Here is a 17,090-nt window from a genome sequence, read left to right on the forward strand (position 1 = left end):
CAACAGAGCAATTTTGACTGAAATGAAAAACAGGAATTCCCACGCACTAGAAAAATAATTTCCTAGGTAAATCATGGGCATACAGTCTCTACTATCAAGAAAGCCACTCTGAAATTACATTTCTCCCTCTTCAGCATAAAATTCCAATTGTACTGATAATAATGGAAATGCCTTTATCAATTTTGATAGAAGGTTTTCAACCCAGTCTTTTTAAAGGAATAGCACCAGGAATTAGTTGCGAATAGCATTTACAAAGTTATAGCCTTTCTTTGGATCTTGCAGACGGGTGGGAAGTGTTTTACCCTCACTTCACCTGCAACCCACAGTGTTGAGTTTTTGATGGGACACCCTTCCTTCTTGGACCAGGGTAAGAGAGCAGAGGAGACTGCTGTTCTGCTAAGTTCTTTATTTCATAGTCTCACAGCTTTCTTGAAGGCAGAGTTCAAGGGGGTTACATGATAGGGCCAAGCAGCAACAGCAGCAGCAGGCAAAGAGCAGGCAGAAAACAGCTTCTTCTTGTAATTCTAGTTTCTTCTATTATCTAATTCTTTTCTTAGAGAAGTGTGGATTATATTTGTTAACTGACCAGTAAGATTAACACACGATTCTAGTTTTTCTTTTCTTAACCTATCCTGGTCTAATTCTAACAGTTGTAAGTCTTACACAAGTGTTACATAGGTATTACACAGATTTGAGTATACAGTTTCTATCAGCTCTTATTGTTTATGTGAACACTCTATCTAAAAAATGTGAACAGTATAGTTCTATCTATATTTTGTCTAAAATAAAGAATTCTGTGAAAAGGTAACACTGCTGCAGCAAGAACTGTGTTTAAGGTCTCTGCTACAGCTTTTTAATGTTTAAGGCACTTAGCATATATTTCTACTAAAAATTAAAAATCTATATTTCTATTTCACTTTGGTGTGGCTTCATGTATCTCTGCTTGTCCAAAGGTTTTAATTCAACCCCTGTGCTTTGGCTTTCCTCTGGGCCTGAGTCCAGAGAAGCTTTCACTCCAACACCACAGGTTGTGAGTCGGAATTTCCATCTAGAGCAGCTGAGCCATTGATATAAATTAGCAAATCACAAAATTCATCCCAGCATTAGAAGGCAGGCCTTGTTTCCAGTGAAATTAGTTGCCTTCTAATTTCAGACCAGATTGTGGGACAAGGTCATACCTCTTATCACTGGTGTAACTGCTCCTGAATTAGTCCATCTTCTCAAACTCTCTGACCAATTTAAAGCATTAACCTTCCACTAGGCAAAAGAAGGGATAGGTTGGGCAAACCAATTTCAGTATGTGTCACAGCAAGTTCCCCTAAGGGCTTTATCAGCTGCTTGTTAATGGTTGAGGAAAAGGTTGATAAAAACAGCTGTGCAGAAGATTAAATATATTTCCCATGCTGACATTCATAGTGACTCCGAGTTCACAAACACCTCATAAAGAATTAGTTGTAAGGCAGCATGTAGCAAGGCTGTTTTTTATAGCAATTACACTTAATTTGTCAATCAGAACATTTCATCAGAAATAAAACAGGTAGAAGCAAATGAGAATTTATAGACAAATCCCTTGCCTCAAAATTTGCTTTTACAAACATTACACACAGCTACTACAAGAAAGGTCACTGAAATAGTGAAATTTGGATGAACAGGCTGCAGACAGCAGCAGTAAACATTTCTGTTTGCCCTGGTAGCTTAACAGTGTAAACAGAGCAGGGGAATGCAGGGGAAAGTTTTGTATCCTCCCTCTTACTGCTTGGAAGTGAATGGTGCAAGTCGAGTGCCAAAGAACAACTACTTGCAAATGACTATATATGAAAGAGTTGTAGAGGAAATGGATAGAAAGGACTTGTAGAAGTTTCCTAGTTGAGTGCTTCTCAACATTTTTTCACCATTGTTTGATCATATCTTAGATGGCACACTTTCCAAACAATTTAAAATCCCTTAATGTTAGTGAAATATACAGCCAAATACAAGCAAACGAATAAAAATGATAGTATAAAAAATGAAAGCATGAATGATCGCATTTCAATGCACTTGTTTAGTTATACAAGAAACCAATTACAACAAAAAAACAAGTAAGATAAATATTTCTTTGCTTAAATTTTGGCTCGTTCTTCAACTGGTAAACGCTGAGAAACATCGACATAGGCTATTGCTGAGTCCTAAATCTTGTATTATTCCTCACTGTGATTGTTTGCTCAGTAACCAAAGACTTTCAGGGATGGAAATTATCCATATATATATGGAAATTTCTTCAGCGGCACATGGACCAATCTAGTGGTCAGTTAAGCTGAGTAATCTGTTGGTCAAAATGTGCCTCCTGTGATTCATTCATCCTGCAATTTGTTAAGAAAATTAAAATAAGAATGCTGTCAAAATTAACCATGAAGTACTTGATTGCAGATATCTGGGTTTGAACAGAGACTGGGAAAAGACATGATCATAGAAGATTCCTCCACTTGGAATTCCTTCTTCCTTCCCTTCTAACACAGTCCTGGTGCTTTGATTGAAGCACACAGTTAAAGATAGGTTGTATCAGGATAGTTTTGAAATATATGTTTGTTCAATTTATGCACATGAATATGAATTAATAATACTTTAACATGCTTCAGCACCAATGGAATCTTAAGGGTTTTTTACTCAAATTTTGTCTGTACGTAGGTAATGATCAACTCTTACTCCTCCTTTTGTATAAAAAAGGAAGATAATTTTCTCTCAGGTTAGCTTACACAATAATAAAGATAATAAAATAGCTAGTAATTAGGATAATTAAGAGGCAAACTATTTGATGTGAAAAACATTTTTTCAAATAATCCTCTGAAACACCCTTCAGTGCAACACTTCAAGGCCTAACTAAAAGTTGCTCTGCATTCTATGTAACCTTAGTTAGTGAATTTCAATTAACCAAAAATCCTTCTTAAGCAAACAGTTTAATGTCCTGAGATGCTGATTAATTATATTGGAAATTCCCTCAAGCATTAAATCACTTGGCTATCTGAAATAGTTCTTTGCCATTTTCTGCATCCAGGTATTCAAGCATATGATACAGTACAGATGTCAGCTTGTTATTTTACCTAGTAACTCCAGAAATGAGCACTAAATTGGAAGGAATACTGTAGCACAGTTATCTAAAGTTACAGATAAAGAGAAACAGAATTTGTATTTTCAAGACCTTGCAGCTCCTAACGATGGTTTTAAATTATTTCTTACTTCTCATGAGAAATGTCTGGCCTACAGAGTTATCATGTTAGCCTTGACACCATGGGCTAATTAGATGTTAAACATAACAGCTCACAAAGGAAAAAGCCTTCTCCCAACTTTAATACTTAAGAGGATCGTTTGAAGAATTTGTATGGCAAACTGTTCCTGTGCAGGGTGCACAGAGGAAGCCAGAGAAACACCCACTGCAGATAATTTCTACTCAGCAAGAGAGCCAAGCTCTGTGGAAATCAGGACTCTGCCAAAGCGTGGACTGCAATGGTCATGTGCCTCCTTTAGAGAAACTCCTGTGTCAAATAGCAATCTATGACAACTCTGTTGACTTAGCTGAGAAATGTAATCTTCCCTGTCCCAGGAGATGCTGGTGTGAAGCCACTTCCCTGCCTGCTCTTCTGAAAATCAACTAAAATTCCTTCTCTTAGCTATTGCTCAGGTTTCCTTTCCTTTTTTTTTAATCAGGAATTTTTAATTATGTTATTTGTGTACAATCACTATAGAAAAAACTTTTAACCAGGACATCTCCATGGATGCTAATTTAGCACAATTATACTTAGTGAAACTGCTTAACAGGGATATATTCATTCAGTGATACAGAAGCAAAGTATTACAAGCTCTTAAATCAGTGTGAAATGCCAAACGTCTATCACAAACAGAGATTCTGGTCATAATAAGGAAATAAATACCAAAGACTAATTAAATGCTGTGAGTAATCTCCTTATTGCTGTAGTTTTACTTTGATGGGTACTTTATGTCATGGCAAGTCTTCTCAGAAGCACTTTTGTGTCTCTTTATCAGGGTAACTGTTTAATTGAGTTGGCTGTTTACCAGTTCAGAGGATTCTACAGAATTAACACTCAGATTTGTTTAGCTTTAACTAATTAGATGTGCAGGTGTGATGTTCCTGCAGGTCTTTCAGTTAGCTTATGTGTTGAAGAGTACAGGTTAGAGCAATGAAGAAGATGTGTTGCAGATATTATACGTTCCCTAGGGTACCAGGCTGTTTTTCTTCCTTTTATATTTTATATAATTATTACAAATCACAATTGGAAGAAATCTCTGTTTTGTTTACAGTAAATAATTATATATCTATGAACTGGACGTTTAGATTAAAAACAAGAAAACATGAAACTAAGAAAAGAAGTCCACAATAAATAAGGGGAAAGTGGCTAAATCACCACTAAAATTGCCTAGCAGCTAGGATGGCTGTTTCTTTCAGTGATACACCACCAATCCAAATCACTCTAGAAATAAGGCCACAAACTCAATTTCCATCTAGCCCTGCAGGTTATCTGCCACAAAAACCAGAGGAAGAGATGTCTATTTGAGGGAGGGGAAAAAAGTAAGAAGAATAAATTACCTCTAGAAAGGAATTAATGAATATTTAATGATAGCTTTACTTTCAGCAGCCCACATGTAATTTCAAGACCAAAAGCCAAACTTGGCTGTTCGTGTGAGGATTTTTAGGGTGTGCAAGAACAGGACGCTCGTAATCCTTGAAACATCTACACCTGCCCCAGGGAACTCAGGACCATGGATCTTGTACTGGAAGGGTCCGGAGAGAGAGTTTCTACTGCTACGGCCAAAGATTAAGTGGCCATTGTGCAAGAGAACCCTGACTGTGTCATTGTCCCCCATCTCCATGTCCACCCTTCCCACGCTCACTACAGCACCAGGAAAAAGGCATGGATCTGAGTCCTTTCCTGCCAAGTTTTCTTCCCTGCCTCAGCAACCCTCAGGTTTTGTGAAGGTGTATTTCAGATAACGAAAAGGATTGGGAGAAAGGAGTACACCATCTGTTTTGTGCTTCTTGAACTTCAGAATTATTTTCTTCCATTGTGATGGTTTTTTTGGTTTCCTCTTTTTGCCCACTAAGCTCCTGCAGTGAGAATATGAAATTTCCTTCCTACACAGGAACGTTTAGCATTTTTGGGAGTAAACATACAGGCCCAGCTCTGCATCATTCAATGAGGCTTTTAAGGTACAACTGTCTTCATCAGATAACAGGCTGTTATTGTTGGTTACATCATAGAAATAATTTTTTTTAAGCATGTCAAGACTAGAAAATAACCAGCTTTAGCTACAAAGTCATATTTTTGTGTGTTACTGTCTTCAGATGAGGAATAGGATTGTTTTGTGGCTTAGGAGTTGTCTGTATTCTCTTTGTACCTTTTGTCTTTCTTCCCTTGTTTTGCCATGGCTTCTTTAGGACCCACGTTGAGCCAGTCTGTACCTGAGAAGAACTTTACTCCTTGGCACATCACTTCCAGGAGCTGTAAAAATGTAAGAGCACTGCTGGAAATCTCTCACTTTCTGAAATACATAGCAAACTGCAGGCATTACTTGAGTAAAAAAGATTCCAGCCTTCCTGTAGTGGTTGGACATGGGGCAATGGTGTTAAACTGAAAGAGGGACAATTTAGATTGGATAAAAGGAAGACATTTTTAATGATGAGGGTGGGGAGGCACTGAGAAATGTTTCTGAGAGAAGCTGTGGATGCCTCATCATTGGAAATGCTCAAGGCCATGTTGGATGGGCTCTGAGCCACCCCGTTTGATGAAAGGTGTCCTTGTCCATGGCAGAGGGTTGGACTAGATGATCTTTAAATGTTTCTTTCAACAAGACATTCTGTGATTCTTGTCATTCAAATCATATTTCAGAATACTTCCAGTATGAAAATGCCCCAAGAAACAGAAGACCACGACTTTCCTGTCTAATACAAAATCATGTAAATTTGCTACTAAAATAGGAAGGCTGTGTACAAAAGATCAGCCTGGAATCCTAATATAAAATATATAGGATCTCCTGAATATTTTGTCTGCTGAGTTTCTGAACTCTCTGCCAGGCTGTTAATAATGTAAAGGATCTGAAATGATGAACATGGTTCATGTTTTCAAGAAAATGTGATTTATTATTTACAGGAAGATCTATCAAATAAGATGTCAAATCATGGGTGGTTTTGTCCATACCGACAGGCTGCTGAATGTATATACACCAGTTTCATACTTCAGTTTATCCTGATTAAATTTCATTCATAATTGACAACTGCATTTGCCTTTTAATATTTGCAATAAAATACCGTGCAAACAAAATTTGTGAGTATACGTGCAGCAAATCTTGTATCAACACTGATTGGCTGCCAGATTTGGAATCAATTCACTGATTAGTTTGAGAGCGATTAATGTGAGTGCTTAATTTAAATCCCTGATTTAAAAACATTTATGGAAAGAGAATTGACAGCCTAAATAGCACTTCAAAGTGCTACAACTGTTCCTGCCATGGGTTCTGCTTTTGTCAAGTGTGGGGGTACATTTTTGTTCAGGTACAACATGCCATAAGGTGATGACGTTCAGATGCCAAATTTCTCAGCCCTTCTTGCAATAAGAAATTATAACTGTTAACAGGTTTTCTGAGGAAAAACTGGAAGAAAATCCACTTTTTTCTTAAAACTGAAAGGAACACTAAATAATGGCTGAATAGGGTACCAGGATTAAATATTTGACTATACTCACACTTGGAATTTCAGTCTGTTTTATGTACTCCTAGCTAGGACATGACAAGCAAAATTGAATTCTGGGTTTAGATAGTAAAACAAGTCCCCATAGAGAATCCAACAGTTTCCTGGTGTAACTATTAATTCAGCTAGAAGCTTTTCTCAGCACTGTCATGTCAGACCTGGTGCTTTTCTTCTCTGCATATTTCTGTCCTCTGTGGATGGGAAACCCACAGTCCAGGTCCAGCCATGGCTTTCCCAGCTGTCTGCTGTGCAGTTCCCCAGGAGCAGTGCAGAAGGAATCCGATGTAATGAACCAACCAATAGCCAAATGTCAGAGCTGACACTGGAAAGGAGGGGTTCTTGACACTAGACCTGTTTTTGAAAGATGTTATGAAAAAAAGAAGTCGTAACATCAAAAAATACTCTCTTGAATTGATTATGAAGGAAAGAACCCTAGAAGATCAAATGAATTAAATTATTTCTTTTTATTAGGACACAGTTGCATGCTCCTTCTTCAACAGACTGAATACATCCTCTTGCATATTTGAACTCATCCAGCTTTGGTTGTTTGCCATGAGATACTGCCTTCTGATCCTTCTAAGGCTCTTCCTTTCTCAAAGTCAAAATCACAGCAGCACTTTAATAGCTAAAATAAATTACTGAACGCTCTCATATCTTAATTTATGTGCATATACAATCATTGTTTAGTTGACCCTTTCATCTGCTTAAATCTGCCTGGACATGGTGGAAACAGACAGATTTCAATGGGAAATGAGAAATGTGCCCAACTGTATTATGGATTTTTCTCTTCTGCAGCTCCTTTTGGAAAGATTTATTAGTTAAACCCAACACGTGTGTACCACTGTCTATTAAGATCCAACATTACTGTTTTGCCCAGGCAGAATTCCCAGATATTTGGAAGGTACACAGTTCAGAACTGATGTTTCTCCCTGGCAACTTTATTTTTGTGAACTACTTTTGCAGCCTATAGCAAATTCCCTTCTATTTCTTATGGGCATATGCAACATGAATAACAGTACAAATTTGTTGTGCTGCTCTGCCTATACCTGTCTAGGCAGGAAAATAAAACTGCCTCTTTTTCCTATTCACTACTTCAGGCTGCCAATAAAAATGAAAAATCACAGTAACCACCCACCACGATTAGAAGAGATTTTCATTGTTTGATAGCAGTCAAGCAACACAGAGCTGACCTAAAGTGCTCAACATTGACATGGATTATATGCAAATTAAAAATTGATGGGAGAAACCCTCCAGACCTCCTCATTAGCTCTTCCAAAGCAGCTCCACTTTATTTTAGAGTGAATTGAGCCCTGCGGAGTTGGTATGTAGAATCAGAGAGAATGGATTCTGGCCTTTTATTGCCTTTTGTCAATGGAAAAAAAATTATAGTCATACTTGACTAGTAGGCACACGCAATAGTGCAATTTTGTGGACTTATTCACTGTTCTTCAGGAACACAAAAAGCACAGGTTTGGAAAGAAAAGGAAAGGAAAGAAATGGAAAGAAAAGGAAAGAGAAATTGCTCTGCAAAAACTTTTTCTTCATCTTCTGAAATAAGTTCATGGCAATCTATCTTCATTTAAACTGTAAGGGATCTGGCTTGGGTCCTGGAATAGACTCTGGTTCCTTTTAAAACAGGGAAATAGCTTCTAAATACATTGAGCTGCTTTTTAGAATTTATGAAGTAGAACACAAATCTAAGAGCTGGCAACATTTAGTGGTAATGAGGCAATTCTTACATGAGAGAGTTCATTACAGGATCAACTCATGTTATTTTCCAGCAGCTGGAAAACAGAATGTTTCACAGGCTGGGAATGAAAAATCTCACTTTAAAATTAGCTTGTGTATACCCTAATACACAATTAGTATAAGATAGAAGCATAGCAGAATTCATCCTGCTGCTTCCAATGCAATGGGCTTTTTACTGAAGGAAGAAGAACGGGTGTTTCACTGAAGGAAGAAAAAATGTTTTCTTCGTACAATGCTGTTGTGCCAGCTGACCAGCAGCACATGGTGGAGAGTGGGTCTTGGCTATGCTTTGCCCCTCTGCAAGTATTTTGAGATAATCAACATTGCTCTTCTATGAGGCAGAATCTGTCCCTATAGCCAAAAAGCACAAAGACAAGGAGTGTGCCTGGCTCTGTGGTGCAAAGAAAAAGAATTTTCTTACACAGGCACATGTCCTAATAATCTGCTATAACTCTCGAAGTGGTCTTTCCTACTGTATTTTTGCCATCAGATGGCTTCACAGCAGAAGTATGGCCCAAGAGGAGCCTGAAGTCTCCTCCGAGTCTCAGAGCTGGAGCAAGCACTGAGCAGTGTAGATGCAATTCCTACCCACCAGTTCAGTCTTACTACTCTTTCACCACTCAGATTTTGACCAGAATGAGTTGCAATAGTGCTGTTTTTCAAAATGAATGTATTGGCCAGACAGTGCGTGCTACTACAGTAGAAAATTCAGCTGTTTAGCTCCTCCTTTTTCTTTTTTTTCTTTTTCTGGTGGTCTGCAGTGGGCATGCTGAGAGATTCTCTAAATGACCCAGGGTTGCAAACACAATCACCCCAAAATGGGAAATATTTTCCCTGTAAGTTGCACTCTGCTGCTGTTTGAAGTATTTTCAAAAGATGCTAAGACAACTGTTTCACTTCACTTGTTATCCCCAAGTGTCCCCAAGTTTAAAAGATACTTAAATCAGTTGAAAACAACAGGACAACAAAACATCCCACTCATCCTTTCTAAAGGGTGCAGAAGCCCAGAGAACAGCTGGAACTTAAGCTCTCAAGAGGAATCCAGTCATCCCAAGTCAGCCGTAGTTCCTCAGCTGTACTTACTGAGCTGGCTCCCACAGTCAGTCCTGGTGCAGAAGGGGGTGGTGGAGACCAAGGACAAAAACTGCTTCCCCAGAACTCAGTTCCCCAGCTGGCTGAGGCAGCTGGCTTTCATCACTATTTGCCTCCTCCCCAGTCAGGCATTATGCAAGGCTCAAACATGCCTTAGGAGTGAGGCCACAGAAAACACAGTTCGGGAATCAGGAGAGGTTGGGGAAGGGATGAAGATGGACTGAAACCTATGTTTAAAAGAAGGACATCTTTAAGAAGCTTATTTTCTTGCAGAGTCTCGCTAACCTTACATTAGTAGCCTGATGGAAGTCAGTCAGTAAGCAGGCTGGGCACAAACAGCAGTATGAGTCAACGCCAGCAGTTATCACCATAATTCTTTGTCTTGGAAAAAAATTAATTATAGAGACCTACACAAGTTAGGTAAAAAGCAGTATTTTTTTAAACATGTGGATTGCAGTGCCAAAAGTCAAGGAAGCTTGAAAACTCTTGACTGGAGGGCTGAGAAATCATGAAGTGCAATGTCAGACTGTTGAACCAAGATACTTTTTGCTCCAGACAGAAAATGCAAAAACAGCAACCAAAAACAAGAGCAAAAACAAACAATTAAAAAAAAAAAGCTGGCAGAAAAAGAACCAGGTATCTCAGCTGCAAAGAAGGCCAAACTGTGAGCTAGAAACAGATTGCCAAAGGAAGCCACCCAAGCAAGTCAGCCAAGTATTTATTTTGATTTATACCAATGCTTGGCCCAAAGCCTCAAACACTTTAAAATATACTCCTTGAACAGTAGGAGTATGAGTGAAATTGCAACTTCAGCTTCACTTCAGCTTCAGATTAATTTTATAGCAACTTAAAATTATTGTCGACCTTTAAAGAGCAATTACTAATGGTTTGAATTTCTGAGACAAGGGAATAAGCTCTGAATGAGACATGAAGGGAGAGAGACAGAAATAAAATATACTCCAATAAACCAATACCAGTAGCTTTCCTGGTAAGAGTTTTTTGTTATTGAGACAAAGAGGCTGCAGTTCTTGGCCTACACCTTGCCCAGGATGTATAGGTTTGCAGCAAGTTTCTCACTGAATTTTTGCCTCCCTCTACAAGAATTCAAACTAGCTGGAAGTAGCAATTTCTGACCTGAAATCCAATCTACAGGTCTAAGAGCCTATCATGTTGCCATGGCTCAGTGAGAGCCAGAATTTCACTGTTGTTTGCAAACAGATTGATATGGCTGAAAGTCAGGGTACGCTCTTCTGTGCTGTAGAAGATACAATTTATCACTCTTGGACCCAATTTTACCCTAATTATAGGCAACTGAGAACTTTGCAGTGAAGTCAGTGGGCAGAAATCAGACCTTTTACTGTAGGCTGACAGACAAATAACAATCTGCTACATAGCAGGATGTGATTTACCCTGCATGCTAAAAAATTATTTTTAAATAGTTCTATAATATCAGGGATTCTTCGGAAATAGAGGACCAGTGGATTAAGATGCATAAATGACAATGCATTAGTATGAAAGAGCCAAGATTGTTTGGTGAACACCCTCCTACTCCTGGATGCATTAGAGATGCATTTCTTGAAGCAGTGAACAGAAAACAGCATGAAGGAGTAAAGCCCAAAATGGGGGAAAGGAAGCAGGAGAAGGAAGTTCTCCAAAGATTAATCTGCTATTATATTTTTAAGATCCCTTTGTTATCACCAGCTTAATTATAACTGGATTTGCCTTGCTTTTTCTTACTCTCTTGCTGCAGCCAGAACTGGCAGCGACATTGCAATCCTTGAAGTAAGTGCTGATAAAAGGAAAATCCACCGGGAAGCCCGGTGCATTGCTTTCCAGACGCTTTGAGTGCAAGGAGTGAAGCTGTGGTTAATTACCTGCCTCCAGCCACTCCTTAAAAGCCGAAGAGCTTTTCTTTGTATGGCTACAGTAGCCATGGCAGCTGCTCATTTATTAGTAGCAGCACACATTAGAGCAGGCTGGGTAACAAGACTGTGTGCAAGGTGAAGATGGCAAATTTCTATTAAAAAAAAAAGAGGCCAATAATCTGTTTACTAAGAGCAGGTAATGGCGGTGCCAATCAAAACCTGAAACTGTCACGCATTTCACCATTAGGGAAGAATGACTAACAACTGAAAATTGCACTGATGTATGTAATTATGTTCTGATCTAACTACCCCTGGCATCTGATAATAGATCCCCCACTAAAGATGGGCCTGAGTCCACCATTTTTCTCTCAAATTTGAAAAACCAAAATCTTTGACAGTATTAGTTGTATTCAGACCAGGATTTAGAGCTAAACACAATCTGACTGCAGCAAGACAGAGATTCTAGCAGTGAATTTTCCTGATATTTTACTGTTTCAGTGGGGATGGGCAAGAGTGGAGAAGAAAGGGCACTGTTTGATATCACAGTATAAACATTACTGCTTCTGCCTCTGCCAGAAAGTTGGCACTGAAAGAATAAGGTGTAACTGTTTTTAATGCTGTATGTCCACATGAGGAGATCATGAAGAGCAGGGATTCTGTTCTCAGTCCTTTTTCCTGGGGAAAACCCAGGATTACTGTGGCTGCTCTCACACACGGGCCTGGAGAACAGTAATACCCAGTTACTGGACTGACCATAACTATTTCACTGTCCTCTCTCCTGACATTCCCATAACTAACACCACTGACCAGCCAGATATTCCCAGCCCTGCATCACCTCCCCAGATGTTGCCATCCCAATTCTTCTGACAGTTGTGTGCCAGGCAAGCTTAACACCTGACCTTTCTCAGTAGGCTTTCTCCAAAGCTTACCTGTTCCCAAAGAGCTCACTCTCACATCATCATCTCCCTTGCAAGGGAGGAATCACATAATTTCATCCAGATTTCACAGCAACTAGCACCTGCTAGCTGGTTTTTGCTGGGAAATGTAATGTTCAACTCTAGTTCTGTGCTATCTTTTGCCTCTACAATTCCAGCAAATGAGGACATGAATTTGCAACATGATACTCAGCCTTTTGTCAGCAGATGCTTTGAACAGTCTCCTCTATGTCTTGGTAAAATTATTTCCTACTGAGACAGGAACAAGTGGGGCATGGGAAACCAAAGCCCTGGAAATGGTGAGTTACAATTGTTTTGGGAAGGCATCCACTTTCCATAAAACCTGCCCATCTGAAACACGTTTCCTAATTGTGATGGCCACTCTGTTACACCCTCCCAAATCTCATCAGCACACAAAATAAACAGATGAAACACACAAACCTCTCAGCTTCCAGCAGAGGCCTGCTTCCTTGGAAACACTTGGCATTTCTGAGGGGTCACAGCCAAGACCGAATCTGGATCTGGCAGACAGCAGCTCATTTAGCACAGGGCTGGTATCTTCATTGAAGAACATGGTAAATCTGTGCCCAAGAGTACAGTTTGGGATTTGTACCCCAGATTTCAAAGGAAGACTAACTAGTCTCTGTATAAAATAAAATGAAATAAAATAAAATTTAAAAATCAAATAAAATAAACCAAACAAAACCATAATAAACAAAACAAAGGAAAAAATAAAATAAAATTAAAATTAAATTACACTAATTTAATTAAATATATGTTTGGCATTGGAGCTTAGGCTAAACGAAAACTAAAATACAAGATAATAAAAAGCATGAGGTGTTTGGCGCTGCAGCTGACTTAGTCCAACAAAAGATGACCATTAGCTGACTTGTGGCTAATACAGAAGAGCCATTTCTCAGTCTCAGGCAGAGGAATCAAACATAGGAAAGGGAAAATTTACACAGTTTAGTTCCTGAGATTAAAGAGTTACCCAAATTTCATTTGACGCTCAAAGCAGGGCAACATTTTCCTCAGTGAATTTCCATTGTTCTGTAAAAGAAAAAAAGCAAAGCACTCTTCCTGCTCCACCCTCCCTGAAAGGGGATGGTTATGAGAACTATCCACAGCTTGCAGGTATGTTTAAGGCTTAGCTTTTTAAGGTATGTAATAGAGCTCACCCCTACAATTTCCAGCTTTCTCTTTTTAATTCCCAAAGTTAAGAGTAGCTGCAGACACAGAAGAAAACTGCACCAGTATAACCCAGTGGTGGGCATGTATGCTAGTGCAAGTTAACTTACTGTGTGGCAGAAATACTGAACTTGGTCTGAATGAAACATTAATAGAAGATTGTGTATGAAAGTATCACACATGACTGGATGCTTCTGAGTACATGGTGTGGGAGTGCAAGGGACTGACATCTACAACACAATGTGTTAGTGACTGAAATCAACTTTGTTTAAATACCATTTTCCCCTTCCATATGGTCTGCTGTTGAGTTTTGTGAAATTAATTTTGTACATGCTGCTTTGGTAGAAGGATCCAGGAGCAAGTGATTCTCATTCTAAAACAATTAGCACATGACTAGGGAACAAATCTGTCAGTACATCAGCCTGCAGACTAAACTTGAGGCAGTTCTTCTGCCTTAGGTACTTTTAAAGAAACTGTTCTATAAACCATTTCTCTCACCCATTTAAGTCCCTGGGATCAGTGCCATATTGCAAGCAGTGAAGTCTTGCTAAATCAGCAGGACAGACTGTCACAAGACGTGATAGCACAGAATGGTACTGCAGAATGTTTTAAAATGTACGCACAGACTAATCAGGGGAGATATGGACAGATCTTGAATCCCTTTGCAAATTAGTAATTTAAAAAGCACCATTCCTAGAAAGTCAACTGACATATTAATGAACCATTTTTAAAGGAAAAAATTGCCCAAAATGCTGGCATAGAGAATCATAAGAAATTAAAACCTTCCAAGCCCTTTTCCATAAAATATACAAATTTGAGCATTTCAGAAGCTTTGTTCTTATTCCAAGATGCTTTAGATTAAAGATTCATTAAATCTCCTTTCTTCTTTCAAAGCAGTTTTGGTTTCACACGACATAAACATTTCCATAAGCCCTGGAATGAATGAATAGGGACAAATTCTTGGTGCAAGAGCATTAGAGATCCATAGGACACACCACTGAGCCCAATCAGTTTCCAGGCAATTTCCAGTCCTCACCCATGATTTAAAGGAGACTTCTGACAGCTCTTTGCTTTTCTGTTTCTAAGCTCAGCTCTGCAGAAGCATCAGAGTTCTGACATTTTCCAGAAATGATGAAAGGCACTGCATTTGCATAGATACCCAAGGATGTTTGCTTTAGAAAGGAAACAGATTTGGAAGTCAAGGAAAAAGATGACAATGTATTCGGCAGCTTACATAATTTCTGTTAACTTCAGCATGGTCAACACCTAAAACTAAGTGTCTATTTTTACTTCATATATACTTCTGAAGAAATGCTGACCAAAGATGCCACAGTGAAATTATAAGTTTTCCTTTCTATTTGTTTTTGATTTGGAGGAGCACCTGAACAGTATGTGACCTAGGAAGAGGAGGAGTTAAGGAGAAGAGCATATATACACTTCACTCTTTGTGTCCATTTTATTGCTCTGAAGCCACAAATGCACCTTCTCTATTTGTTGCAGCCAGTTTAGCTTAACTCCAATTACAGAGCATGAAAATGTGCTGTTGTATCTCCCTCAGCACCTGTGCCCACAGATGCTGTACACCTGGCAGTACTGTGGAGCCTAATATCCTGACACAGGTGGCTGAAAAACTGTCTTGAAGCATGACCCTAGCCCATCACAACCGCAGGCACAGGCAATAAATATGTCTTAGCTCAGAGACAGCAGCTAATGGCTCAGCTCCGAGCAAAGTCTGCCTGAGGCAGCTACAAAGAACCCTGGCTATGAAAAAGCCCTACCCTCTTTTGGAAATGGAACCTACCTCCTATGATCAAAGGCAGAAGAGCCCAGCTAAGCTGCAGGGGCTGACAGATGGAACTGAGAAAATCTTTCTGCTTTAAATCCATTTCCTTTTTCCATTAGAGAGAGCAACACCTGTGTAACTGTTTTGCAGACAAGTCCATGGAGATTTTCCAATTACCTTTTTAGAACTCACAAGACAATCAACATCCAACTTAGCCAGACTTTTAGCAGCCACTCAATTTTCTCCTTACACAGCTTTCTCCACCCATGTTATGCCCAAAAATGAGGGAATGAAGTTTTAGGTGATTAGGAAGGATCATAACAGGGTACCATTAGCATACTGTCTGTTTCAAAGTCAAAAAGGAAGCACAATAGTCACCACTCCACATTCCCTTCCCTACCCACTATGACAGGAGTTAAACAGCGATGTTTACAGTGTTACAGCACGAAGCCAACCTGCCAAGCTTCTAGCAGAGCAGAAAACTGAGTTATTTGCCTTCTCTTCCAAATTCCCCTGGGCAGCACTTGATGCCTACCCTGCCAGCACTCCAGGTAAAGGTATTGTGAATGGAAGTTATGTCCAGATCATGGGATTCCAAAGGGAAAAAATTGCATGACAGTTATGACCCTAGAAGGAACTGTGCCTAGGCACCAGTCTAATGCCAGAAGGTTCCCTATTTCTCGCTCTCCTCACCCTGATCCTAGTCCTAACCATAACCCCAGGCCTGGGCTAAGATTTCTACCCTGGGACAGGCTAACTCTCCAGGTGTCCATTACTGATGTGAGAGTCCCGCTGGCAAGAAACCCTCACTAGCACAACCCAAAACACTTTGAAGACTGTATGATTAAGTGACCTCACACATGGCTGGTGGCAATCTTGTATTCAGGAAAGGTTTGAGCATACAGGCACTGGTCTATGAGACCCAAATATCACGTGTTTAGTAATGTATCATAGGTAGCAAAGAAAGAACAGGGCAAAGGGAAAAGGCAAAGGGAAGAATGAACAAACTCTGCCCTGGGCTTGTCCTTGGTCTCAAGCACTTTCAGATTAAACTGTGAGAAAGGCAATGATTTTGTTTACCACGAAAAGCCTTTTTCCTTGTATTTCAGATATACCAAACCCTGTCAGGACAGACCTAGTAGTGAAGCCACATGGAAAAGCGTTCCTCCTACAGGCACCCAGTGCTAAGCACCAGGAGATGGAAGCATGGCAGCTGTTTTCCTGTTTTCCGAGAGAAGGTCCTGACTGATGCTCCTGAGGCCCGTTCCACCAGCACCCCCCATCTCCCGCAGGCACCTTCCGACCCGCACTGCTTGAGCCAGCTCAGCACCAGGCTTACAGGAGACGCTGCACTCCCACAGCTCTTCCTTAACATGGCTAAACAAATAGACAAAAACAACTTAAAGCCGGCCTGAACACATCACTTAAACGCTACAGCCCTATCTTCTTCCCATTGCAGAGCACAAAACAAGAAGAAACTCCTCCAGGGAACGGAGCCAGAAGGAAAAAAAAAAAAAAAGTTCATCAGGGGGCCACGAGACCAGGTCGCGGGAAGAGTCGGAATGGTGTCACCGCGCAGGCACCACCGCGGACTCTCGGGGACAGCCCGGGTGCCGCCGGCCGGGCGCAGGATGTGAGCTCACGGCACCGCCCCTTCCCCGCCCGGCCCGCGGTGCCGGTTCCGCCGCCCCGAGTCCCGCCTCGCTCCCTCTCGCCGCCTCCGGGGCCGGGGGTCCCGGCTC

The 17,090-nt window shown here is 40.2% G+C and overlaps 1 long non-coding RNA gene across 1 annotated transcript; it reads right to left on the reverse strand.

Moving 5' to 3' along the window:
* Nucleotides 1-12,037: 12,037 nt before the first annotated feature.
* Nucleotides 12,038-16,980, reverse strand: LOC116443063. Its single transcript, XR_004239744.1, has 3 exons — nt 16,484-16,980; nt 12,819-13,020; nt 12,038-12,161 (listed from the first exon to the last, which is right to left on the reverse strand). It is a non-coding gene; the product is annotated as an uncharacterized LOC116443063 (long non-coding RNA).
* Nucleotides 16,981-17,090: the final 110 nt, after the last annotated feature.

Source organism: Corvus moneduloides, chromosome 1 (genome assembly GCF_009650955.1).
Source record: "Corvus moneduloides isolate bCorMon1 chromosome 1, bCorMon1.pri, whole genome shotgun sequence".
Taxonomy (NCBI): domain Eukaryota; kingdom Metazoa; phylum Chordata; class Aves; order Passeriformes; family Corvidae; genus Corvus; species Corvus moneduloides.